This window comes from Patella vulgata, chromosome 2, assembly GCF_932274485.2.
Source record: "Patella vulgata chromosome 2, xgPatVulg1.2, whole genome shotgun sequence".
NCBI lineage: Eukaryota > Metazoa > Mollusca > Gastropoda > Patellidae > Patella > Patella vulgata.
In genome coordinates this window covers 92673008-92690326 of record NC_065880.2, presented here as the reverse complement: position 1 = coordinate 92690326, position 17319 = coordinate 92673008, and positions in this window count along the sequence as shown.

The window sequence follows — 17319 nt, the reverse complement described above, 5'->3', positions numbered from 1 at the left end:
ACTGATAAGGATGACATCGATGCGATTAAAAGAAACACAAATATTAACTTGTTTCCTCCGACAAATTAAATTCTAATAAATAAAGACGTTTAAGTATTTGAAGGTAAAAATTATTTTCAGTTTAGTGTAAATGGGTATTAAAATGAGTAAAAGGCACCATTCTGCCTTAACCGACCAGTAACGTCTTATGTAAACAATGTACGTACCATTAAGGCAATGGTTGACGCCGCTTGATGTGACGTCAGGAGCTGAAGACAGTCATCTTTTACAGAGATATCCGACGACTTTCGTAATCCTCGTTGAAACAGACTGGAGTATCGCCGTCCATTATGGGGTGTATCTCCCATTTTACTGAATTGGTTTGCTGCGCGTGTATTTGACGACTGCTAACATGGTTTGATGGACTAATATTTGACTTCCTGTTATAAAAAAAAAACGAAACGAAATATAGATCTGTATTTTAATTAGATTGTGATAGACATAACTTCCTGTTTTATGGAATCAAGATTTATATTTTAATAATTGAGTAATGGGAATGTTTATATTTTACAGATGTTCAATACCAGGATATAAAAACGACACCTACCATCAACAAAACGATTACCATGGTTACATAATAAATCAATCTATACCACAATCCTCTAGTTGTCTTCTACGTAATACTACAGTTGACAAATATGGTAATATGACGTCATTAGAATACAAGTGTAGTTTCTGGGTATATGATACCTCCATCTTTACATCAACATTTGTCACTGAGGTAATACGCATGTCGATACACTATCACGTCATTTGTCACAGAGGTAATACGCATGTCCATGGTCTATCATGTCATTTGTCACTGAGGTAATACGCATATCGATAGTCTATCCTACCATTTGTCACTGAGGTAATACGCATGTCCATACATTATCACGTCATTGTCACTGAGGTAATAGGCATGTCCATAGTTTACCACGTCATTTGTCACTGAGGTAATGCGCATGTCGATAGTCTATCCTACCATTTATCACTGAGGTAATGCGCATGTCGATACTCTATCATGTCATTTGTCACTGAGGTAAAACGCATGGCTATTCTGCCATTTTTATATTCGGGAGGTAGGTCTGTTAAAAACTGAAAGCACCACCCCAATTTTGTTTGGATTTAGAACGACGTATAAACTACCAAATGGCTTATAACATAGAATTTAAAATCCGACTTTTTTCCACAAACCAGGATAATGAAGGCAAATGCCTGCAGTAATGGATAATACTAGATATATATTTGAAAGATTGTCCCGAGGGCAAATTGAAGGTTTAAAAATTTAACAATTTAATTGGGTTACTCTTCCCATACAAGTAACACATGCCAGTAATGGATAATACTGGGCCGGGCGATTTACCCAATACTACCCAATACCACCACATACTACCCAATACTGCATCATAATGATGCAAAATGGGCATATTACTTGGAATTTTTTAAACATAGTACGTTGTATCGCGGGAAATGTACTTCGAATGCGATTACTGGGGTCTGTTTCATTTGCCTCCCTATATCACTCAAAAACAAGCAAATAATAACCCAATACTAATCAAATAGTAACCCAATATTACCAAATACTTATCAAATACTACCAAATATTATCAAATAACAAACTAATATCGTCAGATAACAGCACATTAGTATAATTACTGCAATAAATATTAGATAATTTGCAGAAAATTGAAATGGTTACGCAGTTATCTCCCTTTACGATCGATAAATAGATTTTAGATTCCTACGCATCTGCTTTAGCTTTGCAGTTGGTTTTCATGACGACGGAAGTTAAAATAAGAAAAACTAGTATTTTGTTGTGTACATTTTAATCGTTTTGTATGTTTAAGTACTGTATTATTATATAAGATGGCCACCAGTCTATACATAACTATTTCACCCCCTCCATGGGTATCGTCAGGTGGTGGCAATAACAGAAAATTATCGCAGATGTCCCCGATATAGTTTTTGTCTTAATTCAATTAACACGAGGCGGCCATATTATACAATATTACACATCAAAAGCATTATTTTATCAATATACATTCATGTAAGAATGGAAAAATATTAACATTAGATTAAAATAAGTTTAAAAAATTAACAAAGATTTAATTCGTATGTAGCCTATATAAATAACAAACGAATTAATATTACGAGTCGTTTGGTAGTTAATTTTATTACCTTTTAAAAACAATATTTATTAAACATAGACAATTCATAAAATTAACTGCCAAACGTTCTACGCACGAATGTGCTACCCGACTGGTGGTAACGAGGCGTTTATTACCTTTTAAAAAACAATATTTATTAAGTATACACAATTCATTAAATTAACTGCCAAACGTTCTACGCGCAAATATTCTACCCGACGGGGCAACGAGGCGGTTGGTAGTTATTTTTATTACCTAATAAAACAATTTTTATTATGTATACATAATTCATTAAATTAACTGTCAAACGTTCTACGCACGAATGTGCTACCCGACTGGGGTGACGAGGTGATTGGCAGTAAATTTTATTATCTTTAAAATGATATTATATATAAAATGTAAAAAATAAAGTAATGTGATAATGTATACCTTGTTGTCAACGTTAAACACATTATAATATTATATTAATCAATCAAAATCTGGCCGGAGAATATTTTTTATTTGCCTGTCGGTTCAATTACTCGTATAGTTCAAAACATTAGGGACCTTTCGCATCTATACGAAAACGAATACGAAAACGTCCTCGATCCATGTGTACTTGTGACGTCAACCCGTAATAAGTTCTCGACCGGTGAAAAACGTCACGCGTGTGGAGCTGGATTTACGTAGGTATGCAAACGAATGTTTCTTGTCTCATCTATTGCACTTTCCACCATTTTTCGAGGCTTTGTGTATATTGTTGATTTGTAGAGTTTGTAGAATGTGCTCAAAGGCAATATTCTGCTTGATTTGTTGTACACCTGCCAAAAAATCGATTGAAAACTTTGCCTAGACGGAAAAGTTCATGGAGTGGAAATTAACGCGATCTATCTAGTATCGTACGTCGGATTGCAAAACCGCGTGTAAGAGGATACGAAAACGAAAACGTTTGGTATTCGTTTTCGTACCGATGCAAAAGGTCCCTATTCATTTATAACGCCAAACATAAAAAAAGAGTATTCTCCCGCCATATTCATTTTGAGAAAATTAACCGCAAAATGCTGTACGTACGAATGCGCTACCCGACAAGGTAACGCGCCATTTAGCGGTAAGTGATTTTTTTTTACTAGTACTATTTCAAACACCTGTCACAATATATAATTCCATTTTTACACATCACAGCGCATTTACCGCAATGCCGTTGGGAATTTTTTTTGTTGTTGACCAAGAGCCATACTGATATAGATTAATATTCGCTAAAATTATGACGCACACTTACAAAGAGTACGAGACAGGAGGGGAGTAATGAGGTTTTAGAACGTACATTGCATGCCGTATTGGACGCCAAACATTCGTGAACACACACAGGAGAAAAAAAATGGCGACCATGTGGGGCCTTTGCCCATTGGTGAAAAAATCGGCTCTCCCAATGACCAACGTGCTAAAATCAGTATGAGTGCCCCATAAAGCCAAGTAACATTCGTTGGAAGCCCACGACAGGATTCGTGTTTGCATATATTAATGCAAGAATTGTGGGATTTATTGCGGAAAGGGGCGCGTACTTGGCCAAAGATACTGGATAATCAACCACATAAAAAAAAACAACTTCCGGTTACGCATGAGCAATGGAACATTTCGTCAAATATGACAACGTTCCCAGACCGTCCGTACGTTGAAGACTAAGATGTTCTGGGTGACCGAGACTACGTAAAGACAAATTAAACAATGGCCTCCACCACGTGAAGTGAAGTAAAGAACAACATAACAGTTGCCTTCACTACGCAATCTGATTATAGATCTATATTCCGTTTCGTTTTTTTATACTTTCGATGGCCTACACTACATGAAGATCTGACAAGTTATAGCGATAGGTTACGTCAGAGGTCATACAAGCGGCTTTTGACCCTATGATGTCAGGCAGTGATTGATCAATCAGCGTTGACGTTTCTAGTGGTTTACCCAGAGTTCGGCGGTGCATCAAAATGCCAAGAACTCGCCGTAACAGACCATTTCATTGGCCAACCCCTCACTTCAACCAAAATGCCAGTAATATAACAACTCTTCTAGATCCTAGTGTAGTAAAGACAAGTAAAAGGAAATTTTGAACTATAAAAAACGAAAAGAAATAGGATGTGTGTTTTAATCAGATTGTACGCTACGTGAAGTGAAGTAAAGTAAAGACAAATAAAACGAAATTTTGAATGATAAATAAGATCTGTGTTAGGGTGGCCCATGTACTCTACAGAAATAAAGTCCACCGCTGATAGTTCGAGACTACCACTGAAGCGTGCACATTCGCCGTGCCGAGACCAACTTTCTGACAGTATGATACTATAAATAACCATGGCACGTGCAATTCTCTACAAATCTATCAACTATTACAGCCGTAAAAAATTTATTGTTGACGATTTTGAATAGCAGTGAAATTAAGCTTCTTGGTTATTACAGCAGATTTAGAAATTACGTTCGTTTCATTTTTTAAATCGCTTTATCATTAACTGTACCGTTAAGAGCGGCATCTTTTGGTTTAGTACAAATAATATCTCTGAATCACTCGGGTTAGACAGGAACATGATACTAGCAGTAGTTTCATTTTACTTTTACAAGGTTCTTAAAACGATTGTTGAGCTACCTAACGTGCTTATTTCTAAATTCAATTTCTTGTTCTAGCTTTCTGTTATGTTTCGTAAAAAAGTAGTCTTGATTATCCCGACCTGTCAATCAGACGTAGAATGGTCAATAGACTGGTTAAGCGAGACTAATTTCAAAACAAGGGCACGTAACCTATCTTTTACTCAAAAGTGTCTGGATGTTATGGACGACACTTGGAACCAGTTTTCAGTCTATTATTTATAGATGATTAATGGTCATAGCTTATTAAGTACAACATGATCGTTTATTTAGTGACTATAATTGTGTGAAACTGATTTGAGGCTTGGCATATATATAAATATTGTGGCGTAATTGTCGAGATATATGGAGATATATGGAGATATTTATATATGGTGGGTCACCCTATCTGTGTGTTATTCAGATTCATATAAAATACTCTTTTTAAATAAATTATTTGCTGCTGACATTCACCTGTGAAAATCAAACTCATTTAATGCGATATATAAAACATTTTTCACATATGTGACTTTAAAATAGACTGAAAAGAAATGAACTGGTTTTTTTATTTATTTTGAAACAGTTTGATATGGTTTGTGATAATGTATGTTTATTTTGAAACAGTTTTGATATGGTTTGTGATAACGTATGTTTATTTTAAAACAGTTTGATATGGTTTGTGATAATGTGGTTTGTGATAATGTATGTTTATTTTAAAACAGTTTGATATGGTTTGTGATAATGTATGTTTATTTTAAAACAGTTTGATATGGTTTGTGACAATGCTGTTCTAAAGAGTAATGCTGTAATGGTTCTATTTCTGGGATTGTTATTTGGATATGGCCTTTTGGGCAATGTGGCTGATCTGTAAGTTCATAAAGCTACTTTTAAGATGCAAGCTCTCTTTAATTTTGATAAGGGGGGTTGGATGGCCGAATGGTTAGCACGCGCGCGCTGTATCATACGGTCTGTCATTTGAGTCAACTGGCGGGGTTTCGATTCCCCGGTTGTACGTGGCAAGAAGTAGGGTCGCCTGTCAAACCTCGTGGGTTTTCTCCGGGTCCTCCGGTTTCCTCCCACTGCTAAAGACACTACGCGCAAGTGAATTATTGAAATAAAATTGAACCGAAATGACCTAGTTTGTGTTGAGTGGACGTTAAACCCCATTTCTCTCTCTCTCTCTTTAATTTTGACAAAGATTAAAATGCGCATTGGTCTCGCATCTATTTGTTCAAAACCGATGCTAATTTCAAACTGAATACCTCATTATATTATTATAGTAAATAAAAAAGAAAGATGTTTTTGATTTGGTCATTTTGAAATTTGAAATTTAATGTATTTAATCATTTCAAAATCTAATTATTTTCAGATTTGGTCGTAAACCGTTAATGGTAGTGTCGAACTATGTGTTTGTAATTTGTGTGTATCTCATGGTTTGGTCACCTAATTACATAGTACTATTAGTATTAAGGTTTTTTCTTGGACTTTCTATGAGTGGACAGGCTCTTACTTGCTATATAATTGGTAGGTTTAAATTTCTGGTAACTTATATTTTACATTTTTAAGTTGCTGCTTCAAGGACGAAACTGATTCTGTTAACCTTTTTTATAGATAAATCTGATTGTTCCTAATTTACCTTTTATGTAAATTCAATATTTTTGTTATCGACGGTCTAATATATCCCTAAGATTGAACAGCCTCGGTCTCTTAAAGCCTATATTTTACTAAATGACTTGCCGACGTCAGAGGCTAAGCCCAGGGGACGACATGATGCACTTTAAAATGATTTTTTTAGACCCCTTGCAAATCCCTCCAGAAAGTGTGAATTCGCTATAAGAGTAGGCCGTAACACCGTTGTCCGGGCGCAATGTCCCTCATAGAACACTGTATGGTACTGTCGGTGCAGAAAAGTAGTTTAATGTGTATATCTGTATTTGTTACTGTACAGATGACAACTTACACAATAGACATGAACTTTCTGTACAATTCCAAGATGGCTGCGATGACGTCTTGCCCGGTGCATATAGTATTTCAAGTAAAGAACGATTTTGCATGTATATATTTGTTATCTTTATAGGGGTAGAATTTGTTGGTCCATCTAAAAGACGATACACTGGTGTAATATCTAACTTAACATGGTGTCTTGGTTTGTTCATGATTTCATTATTTGGCTATCTCATCAGAAATTGGCGATATTTACATCTTACAGCGGCCATCTTTTCAACACATCTCCTGTTCTTTTTTCTGTAAGTTACACTTTTAAGTGTTTTTCTGTAATTAAATACCATTCATGGGATTTTATAAACATCTAAACATACCAATCTGATTAAAATACAGATCTATATTTCGTTTCGTTTTTTATACTTTCGATGACCTCTACTAAACGAAGATCTGCCCTGTGTAACAAAATTAATCACGGTTGAAATATACACTCATTTTACAGAATAATTCCAGAAAGTCCACGTTGGTTATTAACTAAAGGTTATAAGGTCAAGGCCAGGAAAATAATAACCAAAGTTGCTGAAGTAAACAAGAAAATAATAAGTGAAGCAGTTATTGGTACAATAAAAGTTCCACCAAATATTACTACTGCTAAATTCTGGAAACTGTGTTCAACTAAGAAACGGTGTCTAAGAACTTTTGTTATTTATTTCATGTGGTAAGTTATTGCTGTTCTTATTAATGTCTGGGTAGATTAGGCAGAAGAATAGCCATATTAAAGTAGCTAAGTCTCTAACTGAATATCTTCCAAAGTCTTCGACATTTAAAACACGACTTTTTTGTCAATTTAAATCAACATTGATGGTGTGATCTTACGGGGAAAAGATGGGCTTCTGATATTAAACATTTTAGACAAAATAAACATTTTACCATTGGTACACGAATCGTGTACCATATTGCGTTTCAAAGTCATTTGTAACAAGGGAGTCGAAGAACAAGTCAAGGCATATTCCACATGTCATGTCAAACGTGGAACTCATATTCTTATCTGGAGAGCATGCGCAATAAATACTATCGGCGTAGACTGGAATAAACAGACGCTAGAGACTGCCATTCGCTGAAACCTTTGTCGTATTTCGCTGAACATAACTGATTTGATATTAGAGTAAAAACGGAAACTATTAAATGTAAATCAGTAAATCATTCATATTACATTATTATATGTGTTGCTACCCATCTGGGTCAATTTCTAGGTCCCAAATGTTAACGATTTAGCTCCTTTAAGTAGATGAAATGAAATGAAATGGGGTTTAACGTCCTACTGTTCTGCTGCGACTGAGCTAATGAAGACGGGCATACGCCATGCAGTGTGCTATGAGTGACATTTTGCCCATTCAGCGGCACTATGGCCTACTCTCATATCGAATTTCAAATGCCAAGGGATCTTTTACGCGCACACCAATGGGTACACGAGACCTCGACTTTCCGTCACATCTGAACGACTAGACAGCTGTCCTTATCAGGCCCTCCGTCCTGCGCCACTGGCAAGGGATCAAGTAGTTAGGCACATCAAATAGATGGTCTGTTTGCCGGAAAAACAGGCACATCAAATAGATCCGTTTGCCAGAAGAAGAGGTATATGAAAACGATGCCCTGTCACTGAAAACATGTCTGCAGCTTACAGATTACATTTTAAGGTTAGGAAAACACAAAAGAACATCAATTCGAATAATTTCAGTATTAATTTTCAGAACCAGATTTTTTAAAGTAGAGCAAAACGCAGGCCGGGTGAAGCTGAATTGACAAAACCATTGTGAGAAGAGGTCGGGTGATTTCCATCAAAGATAGGTGAGAAGTCTCTCCACGCCTTGTCAGTGGCGCATGGTGGAAGGTCTGTCAAGAAACAAGGTCAATCATCCGCAACGGGCTACTAAAATTGATCATGTTGTTTTACAGGTTTGCAGAAATGCTGCGTTTTCATGCACAGACTGTTTATTTTGCAGGTTTGCAGTAAGTGTCACTTATTTTGGAATTATGTTAAATTTAGAGTCGTTAGTTGGAGATATATACCTGAATCTTGTTCTAGCAACGATTGTGGAAGCCGTTTGTGTTATAGTAGTTTTATTAACAGTAGAACGGTTAGGACGAAAAAGACTTCTGTGTGGCTGTTTTCTACTGGGAAGTGTAGCTTTAATAGGTGTAATACTAATTATACTGTACGCACCATCAGGTATGACCAGAAGTATTTACTAACTATATCATGTCAACCATCTAAATTACTAACTGTCGTTTGTTTGTTCTGGGTTGACGGCTATACTAGTGCAGCTCGGAGGATGAAATGTGGGGTATAACTCGAGCACGGGAGTGACTTAGGTTTGATGGTGCTGCAATACCGCTTCCGCTTTCGGAGTTATACATCTTCCGGTTTCAAGAAACTCCTATAAAGAAGAGTGACATGGCCCTACCCTTAACTAAATAGGTACGTACGTAAAGCAGATAGCCAATAGAAAGATAGAGGCCCCTTTGTCCTGGTCAAGGACACAATTCTGACACCCCGTTTTCATTTGACCAGTCGGAGCTGAAAAGTAGGGCATTAAACCTCATTTCAATTCATTTCCCTTCTGGCATCTTTGTTCAAGCTTTTCTGAAGCAGTGGAATTCGGTTTACTGTCAGGTTATAAAAGACAGATTTTTTTTCAGATCTCAAGTGGCTGATGACGTGTTTTACTCTCTTGGGTCAATGTGGAATTAACGGCGCCTTTACCGTATGCTGGTTATGGACAAGTGAACTATTCCCAACTGAATTAAGAAATGTTGGTATTGGTACAAGTTCTGCTTCAGCAAGAATAGGATCTTTGGTTGCACCTTATTTAAAACTTTTAGTAAGCTACAATACTCAAGGTCCGACAACCGGCCGGGTGAGGTGCGGGGATGAAACCCCGACACCGCACCAAACTTTTAACCATTTTTTAAATACATAATATGTCGTCGCCCCTGTCGGTGTGAAGCATGCCGGGGGCATAAGAGGGAGCATATTCAGAGTTCCACGACTTTCCGCTCCAGAGTCATCACTCGTTTGTCTAGAAACGTGATAGAGGCTGCAGTTTTAAATGTGAAGCATTTCGATCACGAGAGGACGAACACGATTTATAGTCATATAAACCCGATTCCTTTATGGAGTTATCTCCCTTTGAGAGAGTGGGGTGGGTGGATGGCCAAATGGTTAGCACGCGCGCGCTATATCATGAAGCCTGTCATTGAGTCAACTGGCGTGGTTTCGATTCCCCGGTTGTACGTGAGAAGGAGTAGGGGCCCCTGCACAACCTTGTGGGGTTTCTCCGAATTATTGAAATAAAATTGAACCATACGTTAGTCTGGAAATGACCAAGTTTGTATCGAGTGGACGTTAATCCCCATTTCTCCCGCTCTTTCCCTTTGTCTTCTCTTTCGGCGAAAAACGTCTGAACGCATTACAGGCAACAGTTTTTTGTTATTCAATATAAAATACTAGGATTGCTGATAAGATATTTAACCACATCAGGCGATTAATTTTACTATAAATACAGTACTCGATTTCATTATGTATAGGGGGTTGGATGACCGAATGGAAAACGCGTGTATTGAACCATAAGGTATGTCGTTGAGTCAAGTGGCGTGGTTTCGATTCCCCGCTTGTACGTGATACGTAGTAGGGTCGAATATCATATTTCATTGATTATAAATATATGTTTTAAGTTTCATCTAAATTGGACAAACAATGTGGACTCTAGAGGGCCCACAAGCTTTGTATCAACCCCATTTTGCTTTTAAAAAAACTCGAATGTTCAGCCATCTTGGAAAATGGCTGCCATTTTGAAAATTCAATTGGGTTACGCGATGTAAATGGACACCTTTGTATATTTAATTAGTGCTTACATCCAGATCTGCCTCACTATTAGTTTTTTTTTATCCTTTCAGGGTAGTTTAATGCCAGGTAGATTTGAAGAGGTTTCGCCATTCATTTTATTCTGTATTGTGTGTATAATTGCTCTGGTGTTGACCTTATTTCTGCTGCCAGAAACATTTCATCAGAATCTACCAGATACTGTTGAAGATGCTGAACGATTAGGAGACGGGTGAGCTTGCCAGTATTGTTTCCTTACAGATAGCCCCCCTCCCAACTCACCCCTTCTCTTAACGTGTGGCAATATTGAATGAAATTCATGTCCGCATTGGATTGTTTGTGACTTTATTGTCATTCTAGCCAACCAGAAGATCTTCAACATTTTGCTGTTCGGATCAAAGAACGGGAAATGCGCGGCGACATTTTCAACAATATTGTGTTTTCAGTTCATTTAAGTTATCTATGAGTATTTTTGTAACAAATTCACTTTCATCAGTTCAGATGATTCTAGACTTTCAAAATGGTGGACGGAGAGAGAGAGAGAAATGGGATTTAACGTCCACTCTACACCAACTAGGTCATTTCGGGACTAACATATGGTTCAATTTTATGTTTGAATAATTCGCTTGCGCGTAGGGGTCTTTAGCAGTGGGAGGAATCCGGAGGACCCGGCGAAAACCCACGAGGTTGGAAGGCAACCCTACTCTTTGTCACGTACAACCGGGAATCGAAACCACGCCAGTTGACTCAGTGACAGACCTTATGATACAACGCACAAGCGCGAACCATTCGTGCCCCCTCCCCTAATGGTGGACGGTAAAACTCCATAAAACAGGAGCAAGTGACAACTGATTATGTACTTGTTTACTTTAGTCAAACTTTTATAATTTCTATAAAACATTTTTTACAGCCTAAAGTTCCGCCAATCCAACTTGGCATGTCTGTCCCTTAGATAATTGCGCATCGAGAGAGGGACTTCCATTTTTTGATATGACGCCACAATTCTGAAACAGTGGCGATTCAGATATGCTTGGATTTTAGTAGACATTTAAGTTTAAAGTTTAATTTTATAAATGTTATTTCGGTGAAGTTTAATTTTATAAATGTTATTTTGCTGAACATTTGAAGTTTGTTATTTTATGTATTATTACAGATCTAGTGATGCTGTTGGTGAAAAGGAATTAGCTGCCAGTATGTTAGGAACTGAAGTAAAAGGCGATGCATCGCTTGTTATTTGAAACCCTATCTTTCTTCAGGGCACTGGTTTGTGACAAGTGAATTTTAAGACCTTTTACCACCCTGTTCTCCACACATATAATATGAGAATAATATAGTTAAAACAAAATAAAAATTGAAGAGACTATTTGTCAAGAATGATCTATTTAGACAGTTCTATAAAAGGTGCAGTATGTCAGATTTATACAGAACAAAGTTATGAGTGTTTCAAGTTTTGACAAAATAGGCTTAATTGTCAAGTACAATTGTTACAATAATGAATGAAATCACGGTTATCGTTAAATCATTTAATGGCTAAAGTGTTCTAAGTCATTCAATATCAAGACCATCCGATGGCGTAAATGTAAATAACATTTGAATCTAGAAAACTGCCTGCACTGTGAAGATTTAGCTTTTTCTGACCAGTATTCAGTTGTAATGATACTAGAAGAATTCGGAAATAAATAATAAACACCATACCAGGTCTAATGAACAGTTAATGAATAATTAAGAGTGATAAGGTACGGATTACTGAATCGACAAGTATTAAAAAACACTAGTCTATTAGTTATTAGTTATATCCATTCTTTCGTATTCCACGTCCCTACAACCATCATTTCTTTCTTACCCCCCCCCCCCATCCCAACACACACACAGCCATCCTTTCTTTCTTACTCCACGAATCTACAACCATTCCCTTGTTTATATACCCCGTTAGTTCAGTTAGTTAAACCCTTTCTTTCATACCTCACCCCCTACCCCCATCTAGTTAAATCCGTTCCTTCATGTCCCACCCCTAAACCACCGCCCCGCCTTCCCCAAGTGAGGGTAGTCTTACAACTTTCGAGAATTCACCTTCTTGTAAAGTTCCCGACAGAAAGATAGTTTTACTTTTGTATATGAAAATGCGCAATGGACCAAATAGCGACATACTAGGTATTTGATTGGTGTACATTCAATTGGTCAGTTGACTATAACAATCTTAACATCGCTTGTCATTGTTAAATATATATTGTTCCTTACAATCTGATTCAAATACAGATCCTATTTCGTTTCTTGTTTTTATTGTTTAAAATTTCATTTCGCTTGTCTTCTCGACACCTTGAACCTGCATGAGTTTGTAGTAACCCGTGTTTTGGTTGATGTCAGGGAATCATATCGCCTGTTGGGTCGTGTTGTTATAGCGCCCGGCAATAGGGAACATAGATAAGAGTCATGATCATATATGGAATTGTCTATTTATCACGTCATGGAGACAGAAATTCTAAAGTCTGAAATCTAAAACAGGAAAGTTAAGGCATCCGAAGCAATCCGAAATTCCTAATAGGTAATAATAATGTTTTGAAATTCCTAATTAGGTAAATTATAATGTTTTGAAATTACTAATTAGGTAATAATAATGTTTTGAAATTCCTAATTAGGTAAATAATAATGTTTTGAAATTACTAATTAGGTAAATAATAATGTTTTGAAATTACTAATTAGGTAATAATAATGTTCTAAAACTACTAATTAGTAATTTTAAAACATTATTTCAAACATTAGGTAATAAAAAGGTTTAATATTACTAATATTATTAGCATATTGTGTGGGGAGTGGGGGGTGTTTTCTTACGTCACATTGTTAGTACACGTCTGGATGAACAAGTATTTTGTACTACTTTTAAAAATGTAATCCGGTTTAAAGATAACCACAAGATAGAGATGGGGTTTAACGTCCACTCGACACAAACTAAGTCATTTCGGGAATAACATTATGGTTCAATTTATTTCAACAATTCGCTTGCGCGTAGGGGTCTTTAGAATTGGGAGGAAAACGAAAGACCCGTGGAAAACCCACCAGGTTGGACAGGCGACCCTACTTCTTGTCACCATTCGGCCACCCCCACCCCCCACCCCATAATCTAGTTTAAAGATACATTATGAGAGATTAGATAAAGAGAAGGCAGTTCTCACTATAATAGTTCAAAACTAGATACTGTAAGTAGAATATGTTGAAAATTTCAGTCAAATTGATCCACTCTGAACCGGGATATTAGCTTTTGAATTGTAAGCCTAGCCTCGATCATCATTACTAAAGTCGGTACGATATTAAACATGTTCTCGATTATCCATGATTTAATCATCAATGAGCATTGAGCAGCAGATCGATTTCAACTCCTGTGAAAATCCGACACATAAGATGACATCGAGAGTTGATTATGGTTTGGATAAGTTAATTAATATCTAATTAATAGTTTATATAACATTCCAGGCCTAAAGAAAGACCTGCCATAGGCAGATTTAGCTCTTGCATAATGTATGTTTAACGTTCACCGCAGTTTTTTTCTCCCTTTTAAGATGATTATTCCCGTCTTCATTCACCCGGTCGGAACAGAACAGTAGGATATTAAACTCTATTTCATTTAAAATAATTTACTCGTAAGGGCAACTCTTGTTATTTTTCTCCAATTGCTTGTAACTAATTGTTACACATCAGTGCACATCAGTTGAAATCAGTTTTATATTGAACAGCTGTACAACCTACGGTTATTTTATTCATTAATTTTACAGAATTTATATGATAAATTTAGGGTATGATCTACATTGTAAATAATTTGTATATTATCTGTTGACATGAAACATGCCGTTTATTCATTATACATCTGAATTGATATTAATTAATTAATAGTAAGGGCAGGAGGACCGCACTACACACATAAGAAAAACCCACGGACACGACAAGCTACACAGACATTGTAAGTAGAAACAATAAATATCAGTATGCATCTAAATCAATATAAATTAATTTATAGTAAGTGCAGGAGGACCGCACTGCACACAAAACAAAACTGATGAGACAAACCCACGGACACGCAAACTACACAAACATTTCATGTAACATACAACAAATATCAACAAGGCTCTACAAGGGGGATAAAACTTCGGAAAAGCGAAAAATTAATTTAAAAAAGAAAATGGGCAAATAATAATAAGATATGATAGACGGTAATTGGTGTGGTTTCGGTTCCCCGCTTGTACGTGACAAGGAGTAGGGTCGCCTGGCCAACGTCGTTGGTTTTCTCTGGGTCCTCCGATTCCGCCCCACAGCGTAAACACTCCTACACGCAATACAAGAGAATTATTGAAATAAAATCGAACCATGTGTTAGCCCCGGAATGAGCTATTTTTTGTCTAGATGACGTTGTCTCTCTCTCTCTCTCTCTCTCTCTCTCTCCCTCTCTCTCTCTCTCTCTCACACACACCCACACACACACCCACACACACACACACACTCAAACACTAATATTAGTCTTGAAATTGGTTAATACTGTCATCGCTAAATTTGTACATAAACTAGAATCATCTGATTCATATTTTCACCCTGACGTCCCCTATTGGGGCCAGACTCAGCGATCCCCGGCTCTGCTGTTTATTACAGTTCTTTAGCAGTGGGAAAAGGACCCGTAGAAAACCCACGAGGTTAGTCGGACGACTATAGTTGTGGGATCGAATTTACGTCAATTGACTCAATACCCTAGAAAGGTAAGTCAGTAACATATGACACTCGTTAATAAAAAGATTTCATCACCACAATAATATATTAATCACCCATCAGGATACTTATTCAAGTAACATTAAGTTGTGTTTGACCTATATCGTTTGATCATGCCTTGTCAAAATAATGTCATAATATTTTAAAAACATATGTTGAAGTGGTGAAAATTATAACTATATTAGATTTCATTGGAAATTTTACTGTTTTGGTGTGTTTCAGTGAATTCAATTTATATGTATTATATAATATTTTGTTGAAGCTGTGAAAATTACGGTTAATAACTTTTTTATTGTTTGTGTTCGTCAGTGAATTTTGTTAAAGGTTACGTTTAATATTAGATTTCACCCGAATCGTTACTGTTACGGTTTCTGTGCTTCGGTTAATTCAGTTTTGATTTGGATTTGGAAAGAACTGATGACACAAAATAACCATCATGACAAGGTAAGAAATAGTTGAGAATCAGGAAGCATTTGTGTAGTATATATATTATCTTACAGTAACTTGTTGGATGGGGACGGTGAAATGAAGATAGGTTATCTGACATTTGAAATGTGTCTGATTGATATTTAATTTGAATAAATAGGTCATTTCATCTGTTTTCATATATCAGACTCTAATTTCTGAATACAAGACCCACCCTATACACGAGTCTTAGTCGTACGCAATCAGAGTTGGCATCGGGGAATCAAAAAACACTAAAACACTACACGCCAGAGAGAGAGGGAGAGAGAGAGAGAGAGAGATGGGTCAATTTTTTTTAATACTAGGGGTCGTTTGCAGTCGGACGAATGGTTTAATCAATAGTTTTAGATTCAGTTAATTTTCTGATATGTAAATTTTCTGGCCTGCGATCATTTCATTACGAAGCTACGGCGGATCAGTGAAAAACCGAGGTCCCGTGTATACATTGGCGTGCACGTAAAAGATCCCTTGGCGGTTGGAATTCGATGTAAGAGTAGGTCGTAGCGCAACTGTCCGGGCAAAAGTTCCCTATTTGCATACTGTATGGCGTATGCCCGTCGGAGCAGAACAGTAGGACGCTAACCCTTATTTCGTTTCATTTAATTTCTTAGTTTTTTAGTACACACTGCGACACTCTTAAAAAAAGGTGGGGGGAGGTAACGTTCTCTTGACACAAACTAGGTCATTCGAGGACCTAGAGAAAACCCCCGTCAATGGGAATCAAAACCCTCGCCACGTGACCGAATGACAGACCCTATGATCTAAACCACAAGCCTTAAACATTTCGTCCCCAACCCGATACCTTACAATGTAAGTAGGTTAAACTAGAAGTATATATATAAATAATATATAACAACTTAAAACCTATTTATACACGTAATATTATGTTATAATTACTTGAACCAGAACGCAATCATAAATAATAACTCACGGCAAGAGATGGAGTTTAACGTCCTACTGTTCTGCTCCGACTGGGCTAATGAAGGCAGCGGCAATGTGGCCTACTCTTATATAGAATTCCTATCTTTTTCGTGCATGCACGGGACCTCGGTTTTTTCGTCCATCCGAACGACTAGACAGCTGTCCTTGTTAGGAGGCCCTCCGTTCTGCATCACTTACCCACTAGGTTGAACAGTCAACCCTACTGCCTTTCGCGTGAAGAATGGAAACCATGCGTTAAACTACGACGTATTTAGCCACTCAACTCGTGGTAAAAAATGATAAGCGAGTTTAAGGTGTATAAGGTTTATGGTCCACTGCCCAATTCAACAAGATACCCATTATGTTGCGTTATAGCCCACTGCACATGTCCATATACAACAGCAATATAACTCTTCGGTCGTCAAGACCATCCAATAAAGTGAATATTTTAACAGTTACTAGACTCGAGAAATCGCACAGGTAGGTCCGATTTTATTTGTTTCTATTGTCTTTCTTTTGCTCTTGATGGTGGTGGTGGTGGGGGGGGGGGTACGAAAGAAGGGATATTATTAACTGGACTAATAGTAGGGGGGGGGGGTACGA